Here is a 26,595-nt window from a genome sequence, read left to right as displayed (position 1 = left end):
AAAGGACCCGGAAAGCCTTCTAAAAGGAATCATAAAGGATTTGTCAGTGCTCTGGAATACGCTACGTTTTTGGTAATCTGGTGAAGTGCCCGCCGTTAAAGCCCTAAGAAATGTGATTCGGAGAAGTTGCGTCTCGTTCGACTGATCGAGTCCCATTGAAGAGTTTAAGATTGATCCGCTAATAATGACAGCGGAACATAATAATATTCTCGCTCAAGTACTTCGGCAAAAGCAGTGAGAAACGAGTAAGCTTTTTCATGGGCTTAGATTCTGTGAGAACATTATAAGAACTGGGCTTATTGAAATGCAAACGATATTAAAAATAACATAATTCTATTATTTTGATACTCGCCAAAGGGGCAACTATATTTATTGCATAACAAGCGTTATTAGTTGATCGCGGGCCGGTAGTCCTTTGATTAGCTTTTTGGAGTTGGTTCTCTTTCTACGTTTTAGCCGCTTGGTGTACAAGACGGCGCACGTGGCACATTGGCAATTGTTGGGATCGTTTCCTTACGATACTTTCTTCTGACGAATCACTTCGGTTCAAGAAAACTTCCTGAACCGTCTGCGTATTCGTACCCGCATAGATAGAACATGACTTTAAAAAAATCTGATCCAAGGTTCGGCAGGATTCTGAAGAAACTGCAACTTCCCGTGCTACAGTTGATATAAATCTGTGCAAGGAAAATTGTGCCATTAAGTGAGTTTATTAAGTCGTTTCGTGCCGGCGTAAAATTGTAGGACACTACACCAAAATATTCGTTGTATGCAAACAACGAATTCTTTAGGTATATTTTTTAGAATAGAAGATGAATTTTGCCGCTAACCTCCCAAGGCCAGGCGTCACCCGAACTAGCCTCGAGCCATTGCTATTGTCAGCGAACTTCGGAACTCAACGAAGGTGGATGAAGCGGGACGACTGGTTACAGGATAGATGTTTGTTATAATCCTGCATAGTCTGTCGACTGCGTCTGCGGCTTTTCGACACGCGACAAAAAACGTGCATCAGAAGGGGCATCTGTGTCACCACATGCTTAAGGTTAAAGAGAAACAGAACACAGCGAAATATAGATACAACATGTCTTTGGTAATGCGGGATTGATAATATGTTCCTCCATCTCTGCTAGTACGAAATGTCAACTGTTCATGTTTGCGAAATGGCTTCTGCTTTGAGTTTTCCACGAATTTCATATGATTATTGAACTGCCACATCCATCAAGTTGGTATTGTGTTTTCACTGATTTGTACAGTACAGACGAGTTCTTCGCGAGTCAACGGCTGACAGACTAAGCCTTCCAACATGTTCATTAAAAACAAAAAACTACAGTTTTGTGTTAAAGGCTGTTTTTATGTGAATTCGCATTAGGGGAGTTGAGTTTGAAATCAATATGGAGTTCATTTCGTAGTCGTTACGCAGTGCCCAGATGGGTCTAGAAATTTCTTGATTGCATGACAAAAACATTCGTTATTGTCAAAAATGCCGCAACTTTCTTAGGGGGCAAGACCCCAAACTTTTGGAGCGGAGTAGGTAAATTCTTAACCTGGCGGCATGAACATCGCCATTAATAATATATGTGCAAAGCGCTCCCGTCGTACGGAACAGCTAGTTTGAAAACAGCTTTAATTTTTTGAAGAAATACCACCATGATGTCTAATGAGGATTACATAAAATATACTCATTGATTGGTACGAACACTTAAGCAACCAAATAGATCAATGTTTACCTTGTAACAGTCAAATCTACCTTGACGTTGGAACTTTTGCCCTATCTATGTAAAATTTCGGTGTAACAATTTCCCCCCCCCGCAGTATTAATCGTATTTAGTGATAGACATCACGCAATTAACGGAAAAATTATGTATCCCGTAAACATAAATCGAAACTATATTTAAAATTCGTATTCACTCCATAAGAATGGGGTCGTATACGTTCCATCAATATTTCGGAATTAATAAAGTATACATCATTCGAATAACAGAAACAAATTATTTTAGCTACAGTGGTGTTAAAAATACGCCGCAAGGACAGAATATCGCGTCGTGAAGCAGTTGTTATGCGTGAAAAATAGAGAAAACCGTGTCCCGAACGTTTGTCCAAAGTTGCTTACACCATCAGGCCCCCACACATAGTGCTACAGCTCATACTACTTTAGAGCTGTAGGCCGACGCCAATCTAAGAACAGCCGTGAAATACGCCAATATAGTTATTCTGGATTAATGAATTCTCTCGCGTATCGAGTGGGGCGCATTAAGCGTATCAAGGGCAAATGCGGAAAAACCCAACGGCTCGTATAGCTTATTACGGCCGCTATCTGACGCACCACAAACTGAACAAATCTCAGAAATGTCGTTAACAACTATTGAAGACGTGAACCTTATACTCACTTATTCATCACGAATGAGTCAATGAACACGTCCGACGCAAGCGGAAGATAGTGCAAATCAACCAAAATAAAGGTCCAGCTAAAAAAAGGACGTGATCAGCATAAGCTTGCATACCTACAGAAAGAAGTTTATAGAGCTACTAGAAAACAACAAGTAATCAAAGAATACGGCATTCTGTTAGTCAGTGAGTTAGAATTATATCCGTAAAAAATAAGCGTGCAAGACGCGTTGAGCTCTATGAGATATTCAAGCGGAACATTAATGACTCACAGTCGCGAGGAGGCGCAAACGCTCAGCGCTTTTGTTTTTACATATACAGATTCGTCAAACGGCGAATTACTGCGATACAACTAACTGCGTCCTTCATTGCCTCCTAAAAGGCCTTCTTGTTTATAGTGCGTGATCTAGCTGTCAGTCCAGACCATATCGGAGTATCTGAACAAACTATAACCCAAAACTAGTGACATCACGATACTTCTTTAGAGCGCTCGATATCTCAGGCGGGATACTTATTCCCTACTTAATTTTCAGACAGCGTCAAAGTCGCTCAAGTGCCGGACAGGTATAGGGCGCCCATTGCATAAAAAGGGGTCAAAAATTAGGCCTACAAACGAAAGGCCAATGTCATTAACCCTAGTGGCACACAAACTGTCATTCAAATTGTCGTTTACGAGCAAAGATTAATATCCGACGCTTAGTTCGCTTACGGACCAGAACAAAAGCTCAATTTGTAGCTGTTGGGGACACAATTCGAATAGGAAAAATTCTTAACACGCATCAGCATTTCAACGTGGCATAATTTGATCTTAAATCAGCGTTAGAACGTTATTCAAAGCTTCGCAAAATGTTGGCGTCAATGATCCGACTGATGAAGCGGACGCAAAGGGTAAGGTTTAGTGAGCAGAGACACCTTAGCTTGTCCTTAAAATACAATTTTGAAACTTCTCATGTATATTAATTGAATACTGCACATGATTTGGGAAAATTTACAACAGTTACGCCGAAATACACAGAACATATAACGGGTATAGCTAGTTATTCGCGTAAACACGCCGCCCGCGGATCTTAAACCCATTAGTTCTCAAAGACCGGGCTCCAAATATCAAGCCATTGAAGACATATATTGTACCACTCTTGGTATTCGCAGCATCTGTGTCGCATCCAAAAAAGACACCGAAGGGTTTGGGAAATTTGGAGGTACGTATGCAGAATATGTTGTTGCCTTCAAATATCGGTGTGAAGGACAAAAAAAAAAGTAGAAATCCTACCAGTTCCTAAAAACTACGCAAGTTAATGTTTGCTTGTCTACACGAATTTTTTGTACAATGATGAAGAAACGTCCGAGGCATGCTGCAAAAAGGCTCGCCGCAAGCAATAGGCCTGAGATATTTCACATCTAGAACACCTACGTCGATAGGCATGATATTCGATAGTGCACTTGGCTCACTCGAGGGCCCGCAGATTAGTGAGCGACTGAATTATTGTCGACAGATAATAAAAATGCGTCCTTAGGCCTAACAAGCAAAACTATAACGATATATATTGTTACAAACAAACATATATTGTTATCAGAAAAGTTTGTGCTGGTGCCGCACTCCACAGGCGAATCGCCCATTGAGCTTGTTATACTGATAGGGCTTTTGGGGCGCGCGAAAAGCTAATAAGTACTGTTTACGTCCAGAAACCGCTTGCCAACGACCGACTAGAATTATCTTCGACCTACTGCTTTATGCCTGTGTGTTATTTTATCTATTTTTTTTGTGTAACATTGCCTAACAAGAGCGGCGCGAGAACAAGTTAGGTTATAAGTTAAACAAATTTTCATGTCGAAAGCTACTTCGATAACTAAACGTTGTAGTTAGCTTGTATTTTCGAAATAACTGACTTTTTATGTATCTGCATTTTTCAAAGGAACTCCTCAGACAAGCAAGCAACCAGAGTATTGTTACCGTTGAAGTCTATTTTTTCACTGAATGTTACTGAAGGCCTGCTTTACCGATCGGTACCAAGCCTTACAGTTTTGTACTTTCGGTGGACGTAACTTTGAAACTGAGTAAAAAAGATCATGAAACTCAAAGTATACGTTCATGTAGCCACGTAGTATACGTCGTTCCACGTTCAAAGTATACGTCTATAGCGCCAAAGGATTTTAACATTCAAAATTAAATATGTTGAACTTGCATTGGCTACTGGATCCGCAAAGTTTCATAGAAATTAACCTGTCGCAATAAATGTAAACGTCTTTCTATTTTCTGCGCTTTGCTCTAAATGTTTTCTCAGTGTAAAAAAATGTTAAATCTTTACATTGCAACTATTTAATAGAGCAAGTTCAAGCTAAGTTAGACAATCTATGTGTCAAAGCAACGTCGCGGCGTCGGTTTATTAGGTCTGAATATCGAATATAGATAAATACGTAACTTTACCCTAATATACGTTCTTAGTGGTATTGGCCATGCGATACCAATAAAATTTTGATTGAGAAGGGTTTAAGGAGAAAAATCTATTATACGTAATTATAATAGTGTGTTCGTTCAAGTAATTTTGGTATATTGCCAACATTTTATTTGCACAATTATTGCTTGAAGGAGCCCTTCGGTCGTAATAAGGTTACGAAAAACATTAAATGTTTGCCTTCCTAAAAGGTATAGGGAACTCTGAACAGTCAGGACGCTTCAACCTTGTAGCCTTTAATTTTCGTTTTAATAGGTTCGAAGCGAATAATATTATTAAAGTAGTAGCAACGATAAGAGGTCGTATCAAATACCCGTGAGCACACAAAATACTAACGGACTTACATGTATATAATAGTGGGTTTACGGGTTGTGTCTCGTTGATCGGTGACCAAAACATAAACAAAAAAACGCAACAATTGAGTAGTTCATCGTCGAGATTGTAAGCCATTTCACAGACCTACCGCACAGACTAATGTTAGACAACTGTTATCTTCATCAAGAGCAATCGACAAGAGCTTAGTAGCTCAACCGTGAAAATGGAGAACGAGGCAAAGCTGTATTAATCAAAAAGTTTGAACATATAAATATTTAATCATTTATACAATTTGGGCCAGGACATGGGACATGTTGGTTGGGGTTATAAAATAGATTCTAAATGGATTGCATTTAGCTTTTCCACCGATCAGAATAATTCTGCCTAGACGATGGTTGCCCTTGTAGGGTCGATGTCCTCAAACGTACTTCATTTCGCTTTTACTTTCAATAGGACCCCAGTTTTTAAGTGAGATAATAACCGCTACTCTAAGGCGTTGGCCTACTTTATTAGGTCTGTTGCCGTTTCGTGTATTGCTGAAGTAGTAGAACATACAATCCAATGCTTTGACTACGCTCTTTTGCCAAGTATATATATTTGTATACGCAAATTTATATTTATAAGCTTCTGAAAAACCTAGTTAGTTTTAAAGAGTTGCCCAAGTATTTGTTTAGAATTTTTACTTTAACAACAGTTTTTATAACTTTGAAGCTTACAGTGCCTTTTCATTCATAGGATTCATTGACCCCTAACCTTATTCTTGCAGTAAATTTTACCCGAGGGCTCAACGCGATCTTCCACCATTGTTCTAAGAAGGTCCAGAGCATCACTCACCTTCGAATGACAACTAATCAGATATAATGCTTATGATAGAACTGGAAAATCCATTCAGAAGCTGTCAAGCGCCCCAGTGAATTGTAATAAGCTCTTTTTTTATATTCTTGTCCCGTCGTTTTAAGTCAAGATGCTTTAATGGTGCTTGTTTATAATATGGTTTCGAAAATGAATTCTTATTATAAATGATCCCTACAAAACCTCCTTCTGCCAGAAAAAAAAAGCTGTCTCTTGTGCAGAAGCAAAAATTATTCAAAGACTTTTTTTCAGCTGTGTAGTTCCCTTAGGAGGTCCCGATTTCCTTAGCCCTATTTTGTTATCGTCAACCCCCTATGCCCACCTTCGCCACCGCCGTGAGCTCGTTGCAGTTATCTCAGTCTCTGTCCGACCGCTCCCTTCTATTTTCTTACCTAATTTGATTTATCGAGTAAGGCTGACCAGCGAACTGATTGCGTATCAGTCTGCAGAGGCTGCATGGTGTCTTGCCACCAGCTGGCACTCGGACTTGCGTTCTTTGTAATCAGCTCTCGGATGTAGTGCTCGTCCAAAAATCCCTAGAAGTTTTCTGAAGGTGTGCGCAGGAATATATTGAGAGACTAGCCGATCCGAACCATAGAAGTTTGCGAGATGGATTTAGGAGGAAGAAGAATTATTTCGAATTTGAAATTCTCAACCCGGCCCCGCTATTACAACGAATGCACATTTACTGGGAAAAGAATACTTCGGTGTAGACGAACAGTGAAGAACATTTTCCGAACCACCATAGTAGCCAATCTACAGTGAAGATGTTACTTTCCTCTACACAAACGCCATGACGATAGAGAGCTCAGCTTTAAGAAAAGATGCACGGTATATATCCGCCGCAGCTAAATGCACTTTTGGCCAGAGCGTTTTTCCTTTTGTGTCGCCTTTATCTTTCCTGCCTGTAACCTAGGGTTTGTTTTACTTTTGCTCTGCCGTCTAAGGGGCCCTAAGAGAGGCGTATGGAAGCCGACGCCTGCCTCCTCAACAATCTCTCTTTTCTAGATTCTTTTCTGTCACTAATCCCACTTGTTTCTATAGTAATTGGAATTCTAGTCTCGTCGTATACGTACGCCCTTTATGTGCACCCATATAATAGCGAAGCTAATTCTGTAATAGCGGTGAGGAGATTCTATAGGGTCATACATTTTGGTCTAGAATAAGCGAATGGCTACCCGCATCGTTCAGTAAACCTTGTGCGTGTGTTCAGTATTAAACGAAGCGTGAAGCACGTTTTTTACGTAAGGTAGACAACTTTTCAGCCAAGCCGGTTCGTCAAGTCGACATGATTTGACACATGGTTTTATGTTGTCATTCTGAAAAGATAGAAATTTTAGCAAACGACTACATGTATGATAAGAATTGTCGTTTTGGCACATCTACATATTTTCACAGAGTTTTCAGTTTACTCTCTTTCATATATGTATACATATACTACATTCGCCGTACATATATCTTTACGGAAATAAGATTTGCCTCACGTACCTTCTGTTTATTATAAAAATAGGTCACCTTTCGAGTCTGATATATCAACTCGTAAACATATACCCACAAAAGGATCAAATAGAGTTTGTGGAAGCTTTCGCGGCTAAAGCTTGCACTGTACTCAGCTCTGATCATTTTTACCGTAGCTGCATAGTTCAGGCGTGCGCAGATTCGTAGCGAATTCATGAGCAGAATATGGGTGGCAACTGGAACTTGGTAGTGCTAGCCTCTCTGTAGCTTCATGTGTTTGCAAAAAATATGCCAAGGTAAGCCGACCTAAAGCAGCCCACTCAAAACTGTGTGAATCCTACGAAGCTGTGAATCCTACGTATAGTGCCTATTGGACAACGGAGCATATAGACGTTGTCAATAGAGTAACAGGACACGGAAATTACTTTCAAGAACGTTCGCAGTATAACCTAATACTAAGCACAGGCAATCAGTATAGTAGTCCACCTGGTGAAGACACGAAGGGTCGCAGTGGCCTTGCTTCAACTTATATTCCGTCTGCTGGAACAAGATGCTGTAAGAGTACGACATACAAGCAATTCCACTGTGAAACAAAAATAAACAGTTTGTTTGTTTCTATATAGTATTACCTTATGGGACTTTGATGATGTGACTGACGGAAACCCTAAAATTTCAAATTTCCATCAGCATTTTAATTCGTTATAGTTTCAGACGTAAAATTCGTCGTCGCCTGAATCGAAAGTATTTTTTTTCTGTAGCTCAGGACTCTGCTACCAGAATGGCACGTATATTAACAATTTTTAAAAAGGTCCAAATACACTTTTGATCCTGTGTGTTTACTTTTGATATATTCCTGCTTTATCTTATTTCAGTTTATCGACAACTGCGTCCATAAATAATCATACCTTATCCGTATTATAGTTATAAGGCAATATAAGTGTCAGGACATAGACAAATGATTTTATCAAGTACAAACACAAAATTGAGATTCACACAAGCGTCAGCGTAACGCAATCAATAAACCAACTTCCTTAATCAATAAAATCATATACGGGCACAGACGCTTCGAAAGAACGTATTCAAGTATTGATTGAGAAATATAAAAAGTTCTACGACGCCGCCTGCGCCCAATTACGTTTTGACCCCACAGACCCTGCCATTCATTTTTGGACCAAAATTTTGTATGGAAGCTTAACGAGATGCTGCTACTCAAATTTATCGTATAAGATATTACTAATAATTACTCTTTTTATTAATCGACTACATAAAAAGTTCGTTTTCAGACTATAAGCCCTGTCGAAATTCTAAAACTATAGAATACCAAGAAAAACCGTAGTCAGAAAGCGAATCGTACATACATATCTATATACTAATAGATACCTCTGAGTGTAGATAATGTCAAAATATTGCACGCACTAAATGCATACACTGGGATAGTTTCTACTAAATCGGATACACAGTTTCGTAATGATGATGGCAATGTGCAGCATGGCCATATCGTCTCTATTTAGCACGATTTCAGTAGTAAGATTCGATAATCCGAAAAAAAAAACAGAAGAAACAAAGCCGGCAATCTCTGCTAGGCGGAAACTGAAGGGGCATAACCGATATAGTTATCCTTGGTTTTAGCAAGATCGCAAGATTGTTCTTGTGCTGAAAAAGGTCCAGCGACCAGGGGAGGTTCTAGCATTTGTGGAACTGTAGCAGCCGAGCAGCGATCTTAACGGCTATATCGAGACCAACTTCTATGCCTTGCTGCTCGTCGACTTTTGCTGGTGGACGAAGTCCGAGTAAGAAGGCCCAACAGGCGCCCGTTACCACTTTTTTTTTTACTGGAAAAATTCGATTTTCCATCTTACCATGTACAAGGATAAACCAAATTCAACCTACAAAGGAAAACTGAAATTTTGTCAGCTCGAAACAGATGTAATAGTAACGCCGAGGAATGAACTAGCAGTCCATCGACGTGGACAGACAAATACTTGATAAACCTGGGCGTTGCGGCTAGATTTCCTATAAGCGCTAACCTTGATACTGGTGATTGGAAGCTATTGACAAACCTTGACACGTATGCGGAATAGGCTGGTTCATATTGTTCGCGCGTGAGTGCAATCCCTACACGTAAACTGTAGCTTTCATTTTGAGAAACGTAAGCGAAACAACGCCGGCGGCGTGAAGCTAGAGTGGCAGGGAGCCCAGCTAGTAAAATTTGATAATTGAATCTCAGACACAACCAAATATTATATTCCTAGGATCATTGATATTTGAACGATTGTAGTCTGTTCAGTGTTGGTAGCAGCGTGGCCGCTGCAAAGGCAGAGTCCGCTTTTATCCTCTTCTGTCCTGTCGGCAGTTCCCGCTTCGTTCAGTCAGTTCACTTTCACTTTTGTTTGTCACATCTTTGCTTCGTAGGTAAGGAGGCTGTTTTCCTCGATGACTTGGGATTAAGCTAGGTGTTACACCGGCCATTTTCCTACTTTCTACCGGCGTCTATTCGCCATTGGGAAATTGTTCTCTAGCAAAACACTTTGCATTATGGGAAAACCAGTTATAGGAACGTCAAAAGCTAAAGACATTAGTTTTTAGTGCGACAAAAAAAAATTGTGACCTCTTGGGCTTTTTCGACTAACTCAACGGGCCGAATAGGGCAGTTCAATGAGAATTAGAAGCAATTCAGAGGTATAGACATACAGTGGGCAAATTGGACGCGACGAGAGTAATAGAGGTCATGCGCGCCATCCTTTAACGCAATTGGATTGCATCGCATTTGGTGCGCCCTAATGTAACGACAAATGTAAGGAGTGTTGTGTGTCCTTAAAGAAAGTCACGTGATCATTTTTGCAGAAGCAGAAGTGATTCGCTGTTATTTGTGGCTTTCCCATCTATTTTCTATATAATGGTGGTTTATAAATCTAAATAAATTGTTTGTTTCGAAAGCTAAAAGCCCATGAGTCTCGGTATTAGGAGAAGGACTGATGGCGCAGCTACGTCGTCGTTTTTTTCGGAAATCTTCGAGCGCGGACTCCTTATCGGCTGCTCAATAATAACCCTGGCAGATGTCAGAGGATTCGTCTCCTGCAAAGCTCAAGTTGAATCAATGGAAAACAATGTGAGCAGGGTCGTCGATAATGATCGTTATAGTATTCCGTTGATTGGAACGACAACCTGCGTAAAAAAACGCACCATGCAAAGATGTGATGTGTATATAAACAGCAAATTGCAAAAGTACAATTAGAGGGAAATGGTGCGACTCTTCTAGACGAGTTGTACATCTTGACTTGGCGTTCCCGTGGCACTCGTTTCCAAAGTCTCTATTGAATAGTAGAATGATACGTTTCTACGTATACAGTTAGTCTGCATACGTACATTATTTCGGCAAAAGCAGCAGCAGCAGCAAAAGCCCATGTAAATACGTCAGCCGCAACACCTCATGCACTGTTAATTTTTCTTTAGCTCCGGCTAGCAACTTGTCAGCTTTAAGCAAAAAACGGTGGCGTCTTTTGCCGAAAGGAAGTCAGCAGAAGTAACTGCCGGCTTCTTTCCACACAGTCTCTTGTCGCCTAATAGCCACACTGTTTCAGTGCATAGCATCAGAGTGCTATCGTTTCCCACAGCTGCAGTTCCAGCGTTATGTGCGACGCGGGTTGAGTATGGCGTCCTGCCTACTACCCAGTCTGCACCTCATGAGCGGGTTGACGGATAGCTTACTAGAAAATATCTGCTTCCATTTACAGTTCGTCTGCTAGAGGGTATAATAAAGTCACTACATCACGTGCAATACACGGACTCACGGATTCCCTCCACAGGAGGACACCTACAGGGAAGGTAAAGTCAATGGGGTATGTATACCCTTTTCGCAAGACGCGCTGAGTTGCACGACAGGAATTTCATCTTCGACAGGCAAGCTATCTATAGCGACGCTTTGGCTTAGTTGTATCTGATGTTTCAGCTTACTTTCATCGTACGCCACACCGCCAGCATTGTCTTCTGCGTCATAACAATCTTTCGTTCCTATGCCATATGCAGGCTCATTGTTCACGCAATGCCTTTATGGTTCTTTTTTCCATTGCTCATCATTAGGCAATCGCCACCGTTTCTCCTGCCATTGCCCACTCATTTACGCCATAAGACGTCCTGAGTCGAGTTATTTGGCGTCCACCAAGTAGAGAGAATTTGAAAATATAGGCGAATGCAGCTTATTCTATCTGCGCTGATGCAGTCTATTCCCAAACTGTATTGTAAAACTTAAAAAAAATCATCGAAGCGTTTTTTGTTAGCTCAAACAGAAAATTCGCTGACAACGGGACACTAGCAGCAGCTGTTTTTGTTAGTAAACTTAGTTCTATCACTAAAGTTAAAGTCTGATGCACTTGATGTCCATTATTCAACTTTGAATTTGGCGCGCATAGCTCTCACATAATCATCTTACTAGTTACAATGTACGATAATACTAATCCAATTATTTGATCAGGTCCCACAAGCTTACCTATTTCAGATTACCAAAAACACCTGATGAAGATGTAGCTCGGCTACGTACAGCGCTGGGAGTTTCGGACAAAACTTGAATAAAAGGTGGCATTCGGCGAAGCACGGTAACGTGGTTCCTTTTCGCTGCTTAAAGAGATTACTATTATCGATCTCTGTGTAGTGCCTTCCGATTCCAGTGCTTCTACGAGACCGGATAAGTCTTAGTTAAACGGGCTAGCCGCCAATCTCACCGTACGTCAGAACGTTTGATGCGAAACGTATGCCCAAGAATGATGTCTTTAAATAGATAGTACAATCAAGCATCATTTGGTGGCTACGTTGCCATACGAAATGTATATTTCGTAAAAAATAGAGCACTGCAAAGCAAAATGACCCATAAACAAGAACGTAGAGGCCATATTAGCGGCTAATATGCTCGTATATATTAACATTTATTTCCAATCAAAGAAATCTGCTATATACTTGAACTCCCAAGGGTAGAATCACAGCAAGTATTCTGTTAATTACTGTCATGTTTTGCATAGATACTTGTTTTGCATTATAGAAGCTTAAACTGTATGCTTTTGAGTCTTATGTTTGCTATTTAAGCCGTTAAGCAATGCTTCAGAAGCACCCAATGAGAAAGTATGTTTACGCCCATATGGAGCCTAGACAGCCACATATCATTGAGTTTAGCAGATACACGCGCCATTCATTTGCGCTACTACGGAGACAGGCCAAAGGATTTTGGGCTTAGCCAATTATTTGAGACTTGGACGTAGTAGTTTCTATGGCAATAAGCTCTAGAATATAATGTTGACTAGCTTTAGCATTGCATCTAAGGAATTCATTGTCCAAAATGAGAAACAGCTGAATGAAACGCGCTATTTGATAAGATTTAATCGCCTACCCTAATTTTTCAATACATATGAAACGCTTGAAACAGCTGATGCTTGGCATCGTGACTGTAAGAACAATTCAGTGGGGGATTTGCGATTTACAGCTTCATTGTGAAACTAAAAAAAACTGATACATAAAGTTGACAGTGATGATCTGTTTTATTGTTGGAATGCGTGAACAGGAGGTTCCTGCTTAACTTTGGCTTGAAGAGGCACGACTCGTGCAACAGGGGTAAGTCGAAGCCCTTTATTTTGCTATCTCACTGGTCAAGTTTTTATTTTTTAAAAATATTTATTTATCTTATATGATGCAAGTTCTCCTTTACCTTCAGTCCATTGTTGCAGTCAATCTGTAATCCGGGGATTAGAGAGGTTAGGTGTAACAGAATTAATTGAAATAAACTACGAATTTTTCTAAAACGACGCAAGTAAGTTCCGCTTCTGGTTTTAAGAAGTTCTCAAAAAAAAAAATGTAAACTATTGGCAAAAAAAATAGCGCTAAAGTAAGTAGCGGGGAAGTGTTTAGGCAACCGGGATTCCCTCTGAATCCTATTACGTAGTACGATGCTTTGAAAGTGTGCATGAAAAACCTTCTGATAAGTAAATATAACCACTGTAATGCAAAATTTTACTGTTGACACTAAAGACTCAAAAGAAAACGGGGCTTCCATTACGTTTGTACTTTTTCTGCTACTGGGCACCTACTTATTCTACTGCGCATCACGACGTACCAGCTCCTGCCTCGTTTTACTTAGGAAAGCGAAACTTTTTACCTTTAATGTGAGGCATGCAAAAAACGTAATACTGCATCACCGTTATCCGCCTCGAACTTATAAACATACCTTTTCGACAGTACAGATAGGACGCGCAACACGCACGAAGCACCTCGTCGGCACCATTACTTGTTTCCCCACTGCGGTACGTGCGTGATTTCAAGCTGTCCTCGATCTTTCAACGACGCCCTAGGTTAAAGCACTACAACGACAGCAATAACCTTTAACACATCACGTTATAGCCGACCATACTAAACGAAAAGACGGATGATTGCGGAGGACGCGCGATATCTTTCCTCCTAGGAGAAACAAGAAAACTGTGACTCTCAATCAGTGGGATGTACCGGCTGAAAACGACAGAGCGACAGTGGGACAGACACATACAATGGTCTTTTGTACGGGAACGAATCTAAATAAAGTGAGAGCCGGCGACAGGTAAGGCAGCAGCGCCTCTTTTCTCTCATCTATCTTTCATTGGCACGTGCATAAGATTAGTGCCTCTTACATGCCTGGCGCAGTCCTTGGGTGTTGAGACCTGCTTTGCCCGGGGCACGTACGTGACCATGAAAGTCAACAAAGGTAGGAAAAATAAAAAAGGAATTTCGAAACGGCATGCCTCAAGCGAGGGTACGATTCTATCTCCTTGTTCCTGTTTGAGGCCATCGTATTGCTTGCTCGTGATGGTCTTGCTGGGACTATATTTCTCCTCGTTCAGTAATGGTTTGGCTTCGTATTTCTTTACATCGCTATAAAAGCTTTCTAGCCGGAAGGGCTTTCAAACATTTTAGAATAAATTCTGCACAGAATTGGAAAGAGGTGTATCTGTTGAATAACTTTATGGACATGACGAGACAAAAAAAGAGGTGCCTTCAGCGAAAGGCGAAGGCCAATAAATTAGAAATAAAATTAGTCGGCCAGAAGAGCACAGATGTTTAGAATTTTATGTGGAACACTCAATGTATAAACAATGTGCCATTGATGTCTAAGACGTTTGGAAACTTTACATGTGATACAGCTACTGACGGCTATATTAAGCTGAACCGATCTAACGCTGGCCGTCTATTTAGTACCACGTCGTTCCTTTTACTCGCTCAGCGGAGCGCAACGGTTATGTATGCATAGGTATAGGCTGCTATTAGGACATTTCCTTGACGTTAATCATTGAGCAGTGTTTATCCTAACAGGAGTCACCTAATGTATGTTACCTCGAGTAATATCGACCTCTGATACTTCCAACCAATTTTATTCATAATTTGTAGAACGTACGAAAACGTACGTACTTGTTGCAGAGTGTCAGCTGAATTTGTACGCTAATGTGAGAATAACACAGATTACTACATAGAATATTTACTAGAAAACAATATAACCTTCGACATTGTTGCCATGTGGGTTGTTATTGATATTTTGGAAAATCTGAAATCTACTATCGCGGTTTATAATGGACAGGACTTAAGTCGAAATAAAATACTAATATAGTTCCTATGGAAAATTTTAAAGTCTCACCATTGATTGTTTCGGCGTGGATATTCGCCCCAGCGAAACGGCATAGGACGAGTGCCTTTACCTATTTTGGGGAATACCCAAAGAGCTTTTGATGCATTAAGTACTTATATCGAAGTGTATCTCTGAGGCAACTATTTTAACTAGAATTAATACCTTGACCTGGTCTATCGAGTATAATAAAAAGATGCATAGCAGATTTTACGGGATATACGGATGACGGAATCTGCGAACTTATTCATAGCAAGTTTATCGTTACTGTACCTTGCATGATAAATCTAAACGAGATCTATTCGCTAGCAAAAAGAACTTCAGGTTACTTAACAGCTAAACAATTATAATCCACCTTATGCATGATCGCCTTATATAAGATGACGTAAATCGGTGGTCTCATTTTTCAGTTAACATGTTGCCTAGAAATCTATAAGACCCCATAAGCTATGATGTAAACACTTAACAAGTTGCCTAGAAATCTATAAGACCCCATAAGCTATGATGTAAACACTTAACAACCTAGAAGATGACGGTTATGAATACTAGTACACTTTGGTTTTATCCTATACGAAATTCCCTCTTTTAGAAAACGGTAACTTCATCATCAATTGGTTTATGATAACCGGCTAAGAACCAGGGCCACGTAACACGTCATTGGCCGGAACAGTGGAAAAATGGTATTGTTACTTGATGTACATATCTGTGAAGTCCCATAAAGATTCAAGCGATAGAATTCAACGGAAGGCACCTCCAATCGAGCGATGACTGCTCTAGACATGGGCATTTTGATGGGCCGGTGGCCAATAGCGGAAAGGCACGTATACCGATAAATCAGATTAATCCAAATTGACAAATTGTGTTACTTCAAGTAGTCGGCGCCAAGTTGCCTTTTACCGCAGCCAGATTCGATTCGTACAAATTACCTAACTTTTTGTGTACATGCCGGGGGCACGTAAATCCATGACAAAGTAGATGATGATAAATTTGAAAGTTTCTCCCGTGCTAACACAAACGCTGAGTCCATGAACGTGATAATTTAGCGGATCGGACTGGCTCGAAGAGCTGGTTATAATAAATCACAAATTGTGTAAGTTAAAAAAACTAAAAAGTATATATATATATATATATATATATATGTATATATATATATATATATAACATATATATAACAAATATTTCGGAACACTCACTTTACTGTAAAAGAATTGTTGGTAGAAGCCTAAACAGTGAGATTAGGTCGTATTAGATTGTTAGAGAAGAATTCCTTATTTGGCCTTGTAATGAGCAAAACATGACATATACCCTCGTTATGTTTATTACCTAAAATGATTTTTAGTTATTTTTTTTAAGCAAAGAAATCCACATAATAGCTTTTAGTTTTCGGTAAAACATTAAGTCCTACAAGGAATCTAACCAGGTCGGCGGTCTTGCGGGACCTATCTGGGGATTCTATGGAACAGCATGGCAAGTATACCAGCAGTATTCATCTTAATAATGATTCTTTATATTTTTTTAATTCCTTATTTCTGCTTAGCGCCTTGTTGTTTTGATCATAATTTTTTATTATTGCTGAGATTTAAACAAGCGTGGTGGAAGGCTTCTTAGCTATGATTACCATCACAACGTACTCTAAGGGACTGCGTCCAGACTACGCTGCCCGAATACAGTAGCATGATTAAGGAAATATCAACAAACGCTATCCAGTTGTTGATTTCATAAATAAATATAATCCATTGTGAACCTAACCTGTAGTATTAGCGTAACTATTTATATTATTGTACGACTACTGAAAGCTCACAGCCTTTTATCGTAGTAGGCGCACCAGTTTTAAAGTAAAATTGTTGTCAACGCAAGCAGTACTGGCAAGTTCGGCAGCATTTACTGTTCTTGCCATTATTTCCGAACACTCGAAAGTGATCCATATGAAGTTTTCGTTTTGCATAATATTTCGAGATTATCTGCGTCCTTCCTTCTGCATACTTACCGATGAGCATTCCCTGGACGCACGTTTGAGGCACATATTCGAAATTTTCGAACGACATAAAAATCTAAGCACAGCTAAACTATTATATCAAACCGAATATTTCAGAATTTCTTTTGCTGAAATAACCAAATCTATATTACGAATGGAATTTAACCGCACATGGCCTCTGTATTAAGAAATTGTTACAGGAGTCCTTTTTAATAGTATACAATGTTAAACGGATAATAAAACTACATATTTCACCACTGATATTAACGTCGTCGATTGTAATAATTCATTTTCGTCAAGATAAACACGGAGGCCATATATCTTCCGATCGTCAGTTAATTAACTTATATCCTTTGAGGGTACTCCGTTAATGTTAAGAACAAATAAACAGCGTAGGAACAGGACTACACAAGAATTTCGCAGCACTGCCACGATTTTATGCAGTCTCGAAATAAGGCTAGAGCGAAAAAAATTGCCAGCTCTCTCGGGAAGACAGAGCCCTACTGTCCGTTTTAGTACAATGTCCAGTCCTGCTTCACGTGTGTCAGCGGCAATGTAGACGTAGATTTATCGCTCGTCTAACGGCTCCTTGTGAAAGATAACACGAAACCTGATCGATCAGTTTTTCCAAAAGTTACACACGCAACAGGCGACTCTTAGGCAACGGCGGCTCTATGCATGCTATTTTAAAGTTTTCCTTGTCACCGGGTTTGTCACGAGTAGCTCTGAGGTACAATCTTGTCCTTACAAGCGTGACCTGCTATGAATCGAAGATGAATGGTTCTTTAGTTTTATTTATTTGTAGTGCAAATCGAAGGGGTCAGGTCAAAACTGAATGAAGACACCTATATTTCAGGGTCGTTTTATGTAGTTATCGCATTCTATCTCAGCTTATATTCTTCAAACGACTAGCGTTGGATGATCCTATCAGCAAAACTGTTCTATTTAAATTATCTCTGTTGTGAGTTGCTAGCTACTCCGGATAACTAATTGTGAATCTGCTTGTCCGTAAGCGTAGCTCAGTCACAACTTTATACAGTAACGTTCTCGCGAATTTGCGGCCTTCGTGTTAGGATGCCACTCCTGTGGCCTACCTATTTTCAATCATAGTTAACGGCTCGTTCAGTATTAGAACGTCGAGGGCTGCGCATTGGTCCGACCAGTCACTATTGAAACATCATTTTTACAAGAACACTTTTACCCATATGTGCAGTTCGAACACTTCTTTAATTCGTATTTTTGCGTGAAAATCACAGCCTCAGTGACATAGCTTGATGCCAATGTGGTACCAGCCGAGGGCGCGATGATTAGCCGCTAATACAAACAGTGAGACTGGAAGCTGAAAAAATGTATGTAGTTAGTTAGAATTGTCACAATTGCTGCTTTTGCCCGTCCATAGTTTCTTTTTCAAGTAAATTTTCTAGTCCAGTCTTCGTACGACCTGTTAGAAAGGTATAAATTAGACTTACAAGCTATCCGTGACACACTAGTCCTGCATACGTCACTCAGACGCTAAAGCGGGCTGAGCGTTTCAAGCTTCCGTTCAGTGCAAAAGACATTTGACAGTGGGGTAAACAGCGACGACGATGATTCTACTTTTTGTACATTTGAACGAAATTCATAGTAGGCTTTCGGAAATGCTTAAGCATGGCGTCATTTGAATTGCCTCCAGCGTCACGGGGACACATTTAGTAAAGATAGATAGTATAGATAGGAGATGTTCGAAGGTTTGAATTCGTTCAGAATTCGGTAAGGGATTCGTAAAATGTGTAGAACCAACCTGCGTTCACGTGATTTTTCTATTTCTGTACGGTAAGCTTTGTGTATTAGATATAATACTACATAGCATCAGCATCCAAAAATAGCCTAAACTCAGTAACTCAGCGAAAAACTAATAAATCAATCTCATGAATGCTCACCTGAAATACGTTTACTTGAACCCTATTACGGCGCTCTGTAGTAGCACAGTACAATACCCATGATAATACGCCATGTTATAGCGAGACCATCGACAATGTATAATGCTGTATACCAGTACGAGCCGCTAAAGAAGAGAGTTGGCTCCTGGTTCATCGGAAGCTAGGTAGGTCGAAGTATAAGAGGCATTCGAATCATTTTCTATCAACCAATCCAACATGCACGTCCTGTTGACCAAATTTCGCTGTTTTCACGAAGCCTATTTTCGAGAGAAGAGCGGTGACAGTGGCTATTCACACAGAGTTACAAAACAGACGTTTTTTTGCCGCCTGACGGCTGGTCAAGTAAAGCCAGCCTAGTGGTGCCACATCTGCCTCTGTAACTCGTTCAGACTCTCGGACAGTGCAAGCTCGACGTACCGCATCGGCTTTAACCGGTCCATGATCGATTTTGGTGAAGACGGCTTACTCCCACTCAGAAAGGCCAAATCCGAACACGGCTCTACTTGTCCTTTTTTGGCTGCTCTTCGATGTGGCCTGCTGAAAAACTCGTCATCCAATTCAGGCAACTCGCAGTGCGGATGACAATTGTTCTCTCTGAACTAAAAAATCGTTTTGAAGTCACTGCCACCGCAAATGTACAGCCGTGTCGACGTCTAGAATTAGTCAGCTATCAGTTGCTGATAGCCGGACTCTCACGAAACACTATGCATAACAAATCGAAATTTGTTTTTTCAACAAAATATTCTACAATATACACTATTATTAGGTTCACCTCGTATATAAGGCCAAACGATAAAAGATATATGACTTTTTGTTGCAACATGATGTATAAAGGTACGTATCGATTTAGATACCGATAACATAATTTAAGGAGATTAATTACTTTATCCAGTTATACCAAATAGTAAGACGATCATGATAACGAACGCACTATATGCAACTAGCAGGCTATATTCATATCTATAGCTTTTAATGTAAATGGTATATTTATACAAATCAGCTGAAAATAACTAAATAACCAATGTTGTACCGATAGAAAATTTTAGCTGTTCGATTGGTCGCACTGTTTACGCTGATCGCGCGAATTGAATGTTTTCTCACATCTCTAGTGAGAGCATCGTCATTTTATAGAGTTTTTAGTTGCTAAACTCACTAAATCCATATAGAAAGGACACCCGCCTTATTTTGCCATGCGTATTTGTACTGAGCTGATTAGATGTACATACATGCCAACTATCGGGTATTATTTAATGGGCGTCTGCATCTAAGAGGCAGGACTCCTGATGCCAGGAGACAAGCTAAAAATCTAGCTCTCGTATCAAAGAGTTTGACCTTTGCAAGAGGGACACAGACTTCCAGTTATAAAATGGCTTGATTTGCCCAACCCGGATTCTGACAGCTCGCCCGTTTCGAACTGAGTTGATTCCTTTCCTTCGGAGCAACAGCCTTAGTCCACTAAGTTTTCGTATTGTATCCATATAATGCTACGCGATACGTCGATCGAGGCCTGACGCCAAGCAATTGCGAATAACCGTACCAGCTGTCAGAGCTAGGCCCGTTAGGTCCTCCTTTCTTGATAGATGATTTTTCGACGTGACCGTTTGCCCCATAAGGAATGCCGATAATTGAGGGCTGGCACCCGAATAGCAAGTGTTTAGCACATTTTCTCAAGGAAACAGTCGATAGACAGTGCCTTTGCTAGAAATTTCCCAACGTAGCTTGCGCTTTCCACTCATTGACTGCGGCCTCAATGTTAAAAATCAAGACGATAAGCTTAGCGGCGGCTAATGCCCTCAACATACAATCCTAAAAGCTGGGGACGTCAAACGACAAAACGTGCATAACAATGCAGCGGCCGTCTTGAGTTTGCGCCTCACTATCGAATATCCGGGGACTCTATGTAGAGGGCCTTGAAGGGTTACTTCTAGCTATTTTAACAGAGACTAATGGCCTCAGAACAGCACTGACCGCTTGGGGTTTCCCTCGGGACAACCTTTCGTCCTAGACTAAGTCGTGGCCATCTGTGGTTCTGTTGCTGGCTTGCTCAGCGACGTAGAGGCAGGACGCGGTATCCTTTTTTACAGTAGCTATCCCCTAAGGGGATTATGGTGAATCTCGAGCGGGCTGACGAAAATGTGTGAACGATAAAAGGCCTCAGTGTCTTAGTAAATTATGTCACAGTTTTCCACCAGTGCTTCTTATTAATCTACCCATCGATGGCATTTTCCTTCAGCGATGCACAACCGTTGTCGGTTTTGTGCAGAGGAACTGACTAAATGCCTATAAGGGTTAGGGAATAAGTAATATCTTTTACTTCATTGGTTAAGTTAAGAGGTGCGTGATACTACTTGATGGCAACAGAAATTACAACACCCCAATATTGATTTTTGTATATATATGTATATACCATGGTACGAACACAAATGGGACTTTACAAAAGTGTCCTATATAACGCTGTGAATACTTTTTTCTTGCTCTTTTTGCTATTTGTTGCTTTTATCGCAATTGTCAAGTTAATATCTTAGAGTAAAAGTGTTTTTTGCCATATAACTTGTTCCGAGGCTCGAATAAACAATCGCTACTTCTTCTGCTCAAATTTTAATCCCGTTTATTCAAAAACCTTAGAATTAAAAATAAAATCACTGGTTAATGACGATTTGGAATCTTCAGTAGCCGGCCTGTACACAGGTAGCCATTACTTGCATAGCTTTCTGTAGGCATTCCACAAGCTACGGTTTATCTTCTAGATTCGATCGTTTTTCCAGTAAAGGCGAACGCTAGAGCAAAAATTACAACTTAAACTTAATTATCATTGTGGAGCTTCGATGTAAATGTAATAAAGTACGTGTTGTTTATCTTACCTCTACTTCAACTTGCCTAATGAACTCGGTCAACGCTGCGCTTTTATTACTTTTTCCTTTTTAATACGGCACCAAGTCTACAAACGAAGCTTTACGTAATATTACAACATATTCTTCCAGTCTACTCCATGGCTATGGATAGTAAATATCAGCCATATGTATGTGGTCACAAGACTCGCTTTGTGAGCATTCTCTCTTCCGGGTGTACGTTGCTTGACAGTTTATGAGGAATCTTCTTTCATTTAAATTCTCACGCATATCGTCGATATAGGAAAAATCTAATATCTTTTTCTTATTGTTGAGAATGTACGGCCTTATGGTCCTTGTTCTGTGAATGAAGCTGTTCGGACCCTTAGTCTTCAAAATACATGGAATTATCGTTATTTCGAAAATGCAGTCGACTTCCACCTAGGACAACTAGAATAGCAATCCTGGCTGTCACAGGCCGTGGGAGAAGACGATCACAAGAGCCTGGCGTCGAGCTTCTGATAGCCAGGACGCAGCCGCATTATTCATGATTCCGTGCAACATACCCTGTACATATTTCTAGCTCATACATGTTTCATGTATAATAAGTCAAAAAGACAGGCCGTCGAGACGAAGAATGGGGAAGTAAGCAGAGAACTGACTTTGACTCGATCAGTAGACTTCGGGTTGGCTTCCCGCACTCCGCTCACCCCAGCCATCGATGCCACGATGTTCGTTAAGAGTCAGTATTAAACGATATTTTTTTCCCTATTTTCGTGCCGTACACTTCGCGTCAGTTGTTTTATTATGCAACGAATGATCTGCTGTCTTTAAAGGCGGTTTCGGCAATTCCCCACAGCAGCCCGCGCAGATCACCTAATATGATGGGCTTGTCTGTGCCTGCTATGATGGAACGGTTCGTTCAAAACGAACAACGTTTAAACCTTCTATGCAACAGAAGTCGATTATGCGGTTCTCTTCGGGATCACCTTTTTTGTCGTCTTGGCAAATGGGTTGACTCCAACGTGGTCCCATCAAGCGGAAAGCCTGCAGGAGTTTAAAAACATTGATGCATGCTATCCGCCGCGCTCACTTGTGTCAGTACACTACCGCAGAAATGTACCCTATTTTAATACCCTATTCAACTTTTGTCAATTTGCGGCGAGCTGTCGTCCGTCTGGCCTTCGGCAGGTTCGTAATGGAGTTGCTATAGTAAAATTTGGCTCGCTATTTAATTGAATGTTCTGTCCGTGTGTCTGTTTGATCTTTTCTAAACTCAACAGAACATTAATATAAAAATAAGTACTAGAAAAGATTGCTTTCATTATAGTAGGATTATCCATAATGATTCTGAGCGGTTGGCTGTGCTGCCGTTCCTAAGTTAAATTATATGCTATATAAACCTAAAAAAAAGATTACTAATTTATCCGAGGAGTTTAACTAAATATTTGTACTGCGCTGGAACATTCTTCTCCGCGTTTCGATGAAGCTTAGAGCTATTGCGGGGCCAGCTGCTTCATTCATTAACTTGATTCAACTATGTTGCCTTTCAGGTTTCTGTGATGTATGTAAGATGAGAGAATCTCACTGACGGCATATTTGCCATTTATTTAAAATTTATTTAGAGGGCTGGCAAAGTCATAGCCTTTGATGTCTCGACTATTTTTCTAGTGGACACCTAAACCTTTGATGTCTACTAAGTTAGAAAGGAAAGAATTTGTGATAAAAGGGCTGAACGAACACTTGTAAAACGTCGCAGATATAAACTACAAAACCTGGCCTAAAAATTTATCTCAAGTATCCTTATAACCACACATTTGAACTGCCGAAAAAGCTGGACTACCCAATTCAGTAGTAATAATGTTAACACCAATTAACTGCCATCTTCCTCTAGTCTTCGATGCAGCTTTCTTTTTTTCTAGTAGAACACTTCTGACGTTGGTTTTCCTTTCGCAGCTCTTGCGACAATGCCACTTCGGGCTACCATGCACAATGTGCTACAAGCACACACACAGGATCATCCTCCTGTCACCAGACAGAACTCGACGAAGTTAAGGTAAATAAGGTAGGTGCCCGCTCTGAGTCTTATCTCAAAGGTCTTTGCCCCAAAGGACGATCTCATACCCCGTAAAATCATCGAGGAAAGACTAACTCTCCCAACCGCTGCTTTTGGCATATGCTTACGTACTAGCATTATGCACATTGAGTGAGCGATACAAAGAATAAGAACAGAGATTACATCAGCTGCGTCATTTTAAACGCAGGCAGCGAAAGTCCGGGGGATAGTCCGAGGGAAGCACAGAAAGATCAACGAGCAAACTTGAGAACGATGCACAGAATCGTACTTCAAGCTCATGTAAGTAACAAGCGGACAAAACGTCTGCTATCGCTGCCTGTTAACCAAATTGCTGGGTACGTAAAGTATTGCGAGAGGTGACGAGGTTAGCAGAAAAATAGAACTTTACAACGTTTGCCTAAGTATCTTCCTGAGAAAGGAAATGAAGATGATGACATTAAGTTCCGCTTCCAGAACAGGTAAGTTCATACTAACGATATAAAACTCTAGTACCTAAGCATTATTGTTTCAATAACAATTCTCAAACATATCAAACAAAAAGAAAAGAAGCCAATAAAATCATTGAATGTCAAGTAACACCATCCCTTTCCATATCTACGCTATCAGGAACGATCAACCTTTCTGCTTAAAATGCTAGGATGAATTATTTTTTAATGGAGAAATCTGCATGTATCGCAGGATTGTCGCTGATGCTGACAAATAAACTAAGGTCGTATTGACGCTCGAGCTTCAGTTCAGTATACATACTTCATTAGTACGTTACTCGCGCGTTAATTAAATGACTCTGCAGATTTTATTGTGATGTATACTGTTATATAACAAACCTAGATAGATTGTGCTGAAAATTAAGAAAAATCTGTCACAAACTATTGTTAGAACTACTGTTAGAAAACTAGAGTTGAAATTTTCTAATCAAAAAAAAAACATGGCAACAAATGAAATGACTAAATTTCCTGCATGTTTTTTAGCATTCGTATAATACGGTAAGCTGACAAAAATTATAAACTCATCATGGTTTTGTATCGTTTATAAGCCGTCCAATAAACCATTGTTTCTGACTGACTGCTTGGCACCAGGTTCGAATCCGAACCTCGGGCTTCTATTAAAACCTCTCAATATTGTATTTTCACCAATTGCTTAAGTCTATTATATAGATTTGTATAAATAGAGACGTACTGCCTCCCATCGGCGTAGCAGTTAGTTGTTATTTTCAAAATAGAAGTAAAGGCCGGTAGTGGTCACTAGAAATGGCCTATTGATTTCGCTTTTTTAAAGTATTTTGAAAACATCTCTTAAGAGTGTTACGGTTTACTGTACGCATCCGGAGCATGGATAAGGCGCTAAATCAACATACAAACACTTGTGGTCGGTGGAATCATGAGAAGATCTTTGTCGCGTATCTTGTCCGGTTACTTAGGTGCTGTGGATGAATGAAGATGGGCCAAGACAGAAAATATCACCTTCACCTAAATGTATTTGCCGTCCGGTGATGACGAGTTGGAAAGCACAAATACATTACTTACAGCAAGACCGATTACTCAAACTATTTCCCTGTCAAAGAACCGCGTATTGTGCTTTTCAGTAATCACTATCAATTTGCTGGTATTATCTCCACCAGCAAGGGGAAGAGTGATCGTAATCTGCCCACGGTGCCCCGTTACACAGCCATTGACACGCCATATTGTTTTGTCAATGGCGTGCACTGTGGCGGCAGCTTTCCCGCCTGCTAAAAAAGTAATCATTTACGTACGTTGTACTGATTGTATTATATCATCTTTTCTAGACTATAGATCCATCTCTGTGGTGTCGTCATTCGAATTAGGGCATAAGTATTGTTTATTCTTGCTAGCTTCGTGCGGTACTAACTCAAAGGACTAATGAGAAACAATTGCATGTTATCGGAATTTTAAAATTAAAAAAAATATCGACTGGCTGAGACGGCCTTATCGCACTGAATGCACCGCATTAAGTGTAACTGAGTCCTGATCGTTGTTTGGTAGCAACTTTTTTTTCAGTTTCCAACTTACAAGTCGTTCGGCGATCATATTCCGTTGGCAGCGCATAAAGTGACCCCGTCGAACCTGGATCGCCGTCCGTACCAGCTTGCATCCTCTATGTGAAAACAACTATTTTACAAAGCGAGGTCCCGTAATTCTTTTCTACATACTTGCTACAGTTTTTCCCTTACACAACACAGATTTCGACAATTAAATTTCTGCAGATGACGTCTGAAATAGATACAGCAGACGGTGAGGGAGGTGTTGAGGATCGATATCTCTTTTCGTCTAGAACGTCTATCTTGGCGGCCTTTCCCGGTTAAGTGTTGCTTCAACTTCTCGGCATAGAGAAACCTGATTTAGCTCGTAGGCCAATAGCTCCCGCGCTCAATGCTGCATTGGAAGCAAAGACCAGCTTTTAGGTGAGAAAAAGAAAAGCAACAAAAGCATCGAAACAAACGTGCCAAGATCTACTGTTCAGTGTTTAAAAAACCCAGAAATCATTATCGCTCTGGTTATAGAATAAGAGCAGAGATTTGCAATTCCGCCTTGCCCTTGTATCTTTTGGATAGTTTGTGGCAGAAGGGATCCGTCGGACAAATGATCTTGAATAAAGTCGTGTCCATAGATTCTCCTACAATGCTATTCATAATCACAGATCAGTGATTATTATCTGAGCATAGTTAGGGTATGATCGAATAAAACG

The 26,595-nt window shown here is 40.3% G+C and overlaps 1 long non-coding RNA gene across 1 annotated transcript; it reads left to right on the top strand.

Annotated features, from left to right (window-relative positions):
• Window positions 1-24,119, top strand: LOC147752730 (uncharacterized). The gene is made up of 3 exons (XR_015313296.1): window positions 1-245; window positions 23,772-23,880; window positions 24,080-24,119. It is a non-coding gene; the product is annotated as an uncharacterized LOC147752730 (long non-coding RNA).
• The last annotated feature ends 2,476 nt before the right edge of the window (window positions 24,120-26,595 follow it).

The sequence above is a fragment of the Varroa jacobsoni genome, unplaced genomic scaffold, assembly GCF_002532875.2.
Source record: "Varroa jacobsoni isolate VJ856 unplaced genomic scaffold, vjacob_1.0 scaffold_1047, whole genome shotgun sequence".
NCBI lineage: Eukaryota > Metazoa > Arthropoda > Arachnida > Mesostigmata > Varroidae > Varroa > Varroa jacobsoni.
The sequence above is the reverse complement of the archived record's forward strand: the minus strand, read 5'-3'. Positions and strand labels throughout refer to the sequence as shown.